Source organism: Manis javanica, chromosome X (assembly GCF_040802235.1).
Source record: "Manis javanica isolate MJ-LG chromosome X, MJ_LKY, whole genome shotgun sequence".
Classification (NCBI taxonomy): Eukaryota; Metazoa; Chordata; class Mammalia; order Pholidota; family Manidae; genus Manis; species Manis javanica.
Window position 1 is genome coordinate 125,057,494 of NC_133174.1, and position 6,849 is coordinate 125,064,342.

Sequence of the window (6,849 nt, forward strand, 5' to 3'; positions counted from 1 at the left end):
CCCCCTCACCAATAACCTATGGGTGTAATTTGCAATTTCCAGAGTGTAAAGATATGTCTGATTTAATAATTCTGACATGTACTCAGCTGCGTTGATTTTTTTAGGAGGTAATTTTTGTGGCTACTGTTGTGCTATCTTGGTCTTCAACCTGTCCTAAGTGAAAAGCACACTCCTGGTCTGGACAGTGACCTTGGTCCTGCCCCTTCTTCACTGGGAGACCTTCACTTTCCTTATCTGCCAAAGAGGGATAAGAAATAACTGCCCTCCTAACTGTAGAAAGGTGGTCATTTAGATCAACAGACCTTAGAAATGTGTTTGTGCTTCAGAGGAAAATTTGGCAACTAAAACCTTCAAATACTGTTGTCTTGCCAATGGGTTTCAGTCCCAAGCAAGTTCCCTATGGATTCAGTGTGACCAAAGAAAATGACAGCAAAACATTCTTGGGGTGAAAGGGTTATACCCAACTTTATTTCCAGGTGGCAGGTCAGTCACTAAAATCCCATTCACTCAGAGCGAGTCTGTGTGTAGCAAGCTGGTCTCTGCCTCTGGGCCCCTCTGTCCACACAGCTGTCCTCTGGGCTTCTCTGCACAGCCGTCCCACAGAGCCATCCTCTGGGCCTCTGTCCTTGGCGCTGCCACCACTCTAGCCTCTGTTCTGCTTTGCTCTCCTGCAGCCTTGCAGCCGTGCCACCGTGTCACGCCCACAGCACTGGGCAGAGCTCTTTTTATAGTGTCAATAGTCATGTACTGCCCACAGGTGGGCAGTGAGCTAGTCAACCAGGGCCAGGTGAGAATCCTGGCCACAGGAACTCTCATTTTATCCACAATTGTATTAAAATATTGTTTTAAAATGTCCTTACATGTTAAGAAAAACATTCTTAAAATAACTCTTGAAGTCTTATATACTTTACCTCAGGTAAAGTTTTGTTGGGGTTGGCCTATTTTGACTCAACTCTTAGTATTGTTCATTGTATTTTTTAGCATGAGGGCAAGGTGAGCCATAATACATTAAGAATTCCATTAGCATGTGGGATTAAGAAATGTGGGATAAAGTGATCCAAATAGTTATTTACAAGGCAGAGAAGATACACTAGGAACTTGATTTCATGCATATAGACAACTAGCTTTGTTGAGCTAGTCCAGTGGGTTTACTACTTTTCAGTAGGTTATTATTTCACAGCAGCAAGTTGTGTCCGGCTCATTTGGTTGTAAAGTAGAAAGTCAATCATAATAACCCCCGTGGTGGCCTATCACCAGGCCAGTTTGTGTTCCTCTTCACCTGGTCTGTTTTTTGTGAGGGCAGATTGCCCTGAACTAGATCCCTGGGGCTTTGAGCTGAGAACTTCCTCAGGTTCTTGCTAGAGGCTAATTAATCATCAAATCAGCTCATTGCAAAACCAAGTGGCCATGCTGATCCATTAATGCATGACCCCAGAGTCATTAGGGCAGCAGAAAGAGAAGGAAATGGCCTAATCTCCTCCTAGGATTACAGGGGAGAAGTTCCGGAGACCTAATGAGTTCCTGCTAAACTATGGGTATCATCCGGGAATTATGCTTTTCTACCTTTTCCTGTAATATTCCTTTCAAAAGGCTACCCAGAAAACATAAGGGCCTATTGGCCTTGCCGAACAGTGTCCAGCCACTTAAGGCTCCCTTCTTGGTATAAGCTATCATGCTCACACAGAGCTACAGGCTAAGACCACCCAGCCAGTTGGAACTAGTGTCATTAAGTACCTGCCCTTTCTATGTGATGTCAAACTGGTCTGATTGATTTTTTTTTTAATGCATTTCCCCACTATTTGGACCCATAGCAAATCTCTTTGCTCTGGGAGAGCTTGTGGTTGCAGTTTGGTTCATATTTGGGTCAACAGTCACTGTCAAAAGGGAGTAACTTTGATAATTGCTCAGGTTTTTTTCTTTTTACTGACCTGTTATTGGTGTTGTGTTCTTGTTGCCGCAATGACTATTGTTGTGTGTTAGTAAACACATACTATCTCCTTTTCTTACTGATTTGCCAGAGAGGTGAACTCCGTAGATGGGAGGCTGCATGCTGTTGATGCCGGGGTTCTTATTCACGAAGCCAAAGAATGAGCGTCACAAACACTCAAGGTAGGAGAGCAAGGAACAGGCTTTTATTTAGAAATAAAGTGAAAGGACAGAGCTCTGGCTCACCCAGGGAGGGGACAAGAGAGTCCGGGGTGGTGTGTTGTCTAGGGGGTTTTATAGGCAGATGAGGATTTTTCGAGAACATGAAATAAAGCTTAGGGTTGTGGACTTATTAATTGGCCCTAGGTTATTTACAATTAACTTGATACAGGTAACCTCCTGCTCTGTTGACTTCTCCCCGAGATACCAGCATCTTGGTCTGGGAGCATAGGACACAAGGCCACCTGCTCAGCCTGACCCCAAAGTGGGCTGAGGCATTGTTTGCTAAAGAGTAAGTGCAACCTTATCTTTAAGGTGGAATCCTTCTTGCCTTTTACCGTGTTCTGGCTGGGCCTGCAGGCTAAATTAGTTTGCCCAGTTTGCAAAATCACCTCATTAGATCTGAAGGAGGAAAGACAGCACATCGGCCTGGGCCTTTTAGCATGTTGAAGTGAATCTTACACATGATTATAAATAATTAGCATAAAATAAACATGTGCTACTCTTCTTTATCTGGGGTACACCAACTGATCTCACTGAAGAATGACTCTAGAGCTGAATGTTTAACATGGAGTTTTGGTATGCATGTAGTTACATTGCTCTGACTGCAAATATCCTGCCTTGCTTTTTCCGGAGGCCCTCACCCTACTCAGACTATACCCACGGTCCCTGTCTCACTGTAAGTGGTAAAATCATAAATTCTGAAGCTGTGAGATCTTGCAAAGGCCAAAATGATATCTTTGAGCTTCTGTTACCTCGTCTGTAAATTGGGCATGACATATCTGCCTTGAGGTGTTGTTGCAAGATTCCTAGGAGGTTGCTTTAAGTGTATATATACCCTGGACTAGGTACTCAGCACTTCTTAACTTTTAATGTACGCACAGATTACCTGGGGATTGTGTTAAACTGCTGACCCTGATTCAGAGATCTGGGGTGGGGCAGGAGAGAATTCATTGCCAGTAAGCAACCAGGTGATGCCCCATGCTGCTGGTCCATGAACCACACTTGGAGTAGCAAGGGTCTACATATCATTTGTGAAGTGCCTAGCACAGTTAGTGCTTAACATATGGTCACCCGAAAATAAGTCAATCAGCCAAAAATTACTGCAAAGAAGCCTTTTTCCACAAAAGTAATGCCTGTCTGCCTATAGCCATCTTTAGCTTTTGCAAAATCTCGTTGAGATTGGCCATAGTTGGTGATATCAAATTCAGGTAATGAGTACATCGGAGGGGTTCATTATACTATTCTTTCTGCTTTTGTATATGTTGAACATTTTTCTGTAATAAAATGTTTAAGTTAAAAAGAAAACCCCAACAGAAGATATTTAGGGCAGTGAAATTATTCTGTATGACACTGTAATGGTAGCTACATGTTATTATGCATTTTGTCAAAACCCATAGAATGTGCAGCACCAAGAGTGAACCCCATTGTAAACCATGGACTTTGGGCGATGATGTGTCATTGTAGCTTCATCCTTTGCAACAAATGCACCATGGGGGAAGTGGCTAGTAGGGAAGGCTGTGCATGCGGCAGTGGGGGGATCAGCGGGTAAAAGGGAACCCTCTGTACTTTCTGCTCAGTTTTGCTGTGAACCCAACACTGCTCCAAATAATAGACGCTATCAAGAAAAACACCACAAACAGAAAACACCGTTTCCTAAATGCCTATGAACAGCAGAAGAGAACTGGTCATCTTCTGCTGCAGATAGTTTCATAGTATAGTGAATGGCTCCAAAAACATGTTCATTACAAGACAGAGAGGGCTTTAATTTCAATTCTCCAAATAAGTCCAGTCCTGACCTTGCCTCCTGTGACCCTGATTGTGCAAAAGTAATTTACCCATTCTTCCCATGATTTAGCATATTTTTTCTCTTAACATTAGCACACCTAGCACGTTATTTCGTCAAGACAGATTTTGCATTGTTTTTCTCTGCCTTGGTGGACTAAAATCTGTCTACATTCTCATGAAATCATTTATTCTTTTCACTTTATTGAATCAGGGCTTTCCCCCACCTCAGTTCACATCCTGAACTGCCCATCTTGTGTGTTAACTCAGTGATTCACAAAGCAATCAATCGCCCAGCTAATTGAAAACTGCATTTAGTGAGCTGAACTTACCCCGTCATCATCTTCCTTGAACTGAGCCCAGTTTTTATTAGGTACTGAGCTGTCATAGCCCAGGGTAGGCATCACTTTAATTTTTTGGACATCTTTTGATTAAGCAAGTGACAGGGGCATGTCAGAGAGAAGCTAAATCAACAAATAAGGCAACAGCCAGCTGGACCTTAGTCTATTTGCATTTCTTTGTTCTCTGGGTCATATAAAACCTCTCCAAACAACTGTCCTTCCTAATTGATTCTTCTTTTTTCTGCCTGTGGCTGATTTAAAGGGTCTTTGATGTGGTAACTGGACAAGGCCTCATCCCAACGGCCTATAGCTGGGTCAACTTCTTGTTTTGCTTGGTATTTAATCCTGGAGACTAATGTTCTGCTTTGGTATTTTGTTTATCACTTCCAGATTAGAGGTGTAGCAAATATTTTCCTAATGAAATAATCACTAACTTGACATTCTGCTACTGGGATAATAGAGCTAGGCTCTTCGGGGCCTCCACCTGAATTGTCTAGTGTAGTTACATGGTCCCTGTCCCACTCCCCACCCTTTGCCCCTCCAATTTCCTTTAGGTCTGTTTTAGACTCTTCCTTTTAGGCATGTTCTCTCAAAACGTCAGGGCTTTAGGGGCTACTTGAAATCTCCCATCTCTTTCAGAATAGCAAAGATTTGAAACCTCAGCATTCCACTTCCGTGTTCCTGTTGAAACCCTGTAGGTGTCTCCTCAGCAGCTGCTATAAAGTCTCTCCACTTAATTGTTCAGTGAATGAAAATATCCAGGAGACTTTCTTTTCCAGAATCCCTTCTAGAAACCTGAAACCTTACATGCTGACTCTGTACAGCTCCTTTTGATGTGAACCCTGGTGGCAGAATTGTGCCAGCCTAGCTATTTCAAGGCGGCAGAAACCCCTGCCATGACAGATAATTACAACTCTTGCCATGCTCTTGCTTTGTTTCCTGTTTGCCGGCTGCTTTCAGGATGAGTCATATTTGTTTTCATGACAACTACTTCTTTACCTCTTTCCTAATTAAACACAGTGATACCTGTAGCCCTTGGCAAGCTTGGTTCTTTCCTCACTAGCCCATGTTCAGCTCCTTTAATCACAGCAGGAAAATGTTTTCTTCATGGTAGACAGGAAATAATGGCACACACATCACAGCCTCCAAGCTCTCTCTGGAAATCATTTCAGAACAAATCACCTCGCCTCGTGCACACTCATTCTTGCCTTTCCTTGTGAACCCGGGAGTTGTGAACCCTCAATATTTGAATCAAGTCCACCCTTGAAGAGCCAGTTCAGGTCCCTTCAACTCCTGCAGCATTTGTGTGGTGTGCCACACAGGTCCGCACAGAATTGGATCAAAGGCTATTTGAGGTGCATTTCCCTTCCCCCGTGCCACAACACACTCAACTGTGGACTGTAAATCCAGACCTTGCAGACACACCGGGTATCAGGGTGTGATCGCTTGCTAGTCACCCAGATCTTGATGATTACAGCCTGTCAAAATGCAGCTGGCTGTGAATTAAAGGGGAGGACTTCAGTGAGTTGAATTCAGTAATCTCTAATAGGGAAGATCCAGCTGTTCTATGATTCTGAGAATCTACTTCGGAAACTCATTGGGGGGAGTCCTTTAACAAAACTGGGAAGAAAAACAGCCAAGGGGAGACGCTAATTGCAAATTTTGTCTGTGATATGAAACACTGCTACTGAGTCATTAAGAATTAACCCCTTCCAAGATTATAAGAAATTAATTCTCCCCTATTATTGTCTAGCACCTTGACGGTTTCATTTTTTACATTTAAATGTTTGAACCATTTAAGTTTATCCTGGTGGAATGCGTCAACTCAACTTCATTCTTTTCTAGATGGCTGTCCAGTTTTCATGCCATTTTGAAAACATGACCAGTACATTTTTTGTTGCCACCGTTTTGACACCTCTATCATATACCAAATTCCTAGATGTATTTGGGCTCTATACTTCCAATGCTTTTCCAGTGGTCTATTCATGGGCTAATGCCACACTACTGGAATTATTGGAGTTATATAAATGTTTTAATTTCTGGGAAATTTTCTCTCTTCAATCTTCTCTTGAAGAGTTTTCCTAGGTATGCCTATTTCTCCATATGAACTCTAGAATAAATTTGTCTAGGTAAAAAAAATGATAAACCTGATATTCTCATTCAAATCATGCTAAATTTATGTAACTTAGAAAGAGGGAAATCTTTACGGTATCAAGACCATATATCCAAGAACATCCTAGATGTCTTTCCATTTGTTAGTCTAGTTTTGTGTTCACCAGGAGTGTCTTATAGTTTCCCTTATGAAGAGTTTGCAGCTTTTAAAATAGATTAAACTTAGGGCTTTTAAAATTTAATTTTCTTTGCTATTGGAAATGGATTATTTATTATGTCTTATAACTGGTGTTTGCCTATATACGTGTTTCTATGACTTGTAGCCTTGGAGCAGGGTAGGGTTTTCTATGATTCAAAATCCAGAAGCTTTAAAAGATTCATAAATTCACCCAACCCACAGTGAGCTTTGCATGGTAAAAACACCATAAGCAAAGTCAAAAGAAAAGGTATAAACTGGAAGGAACTA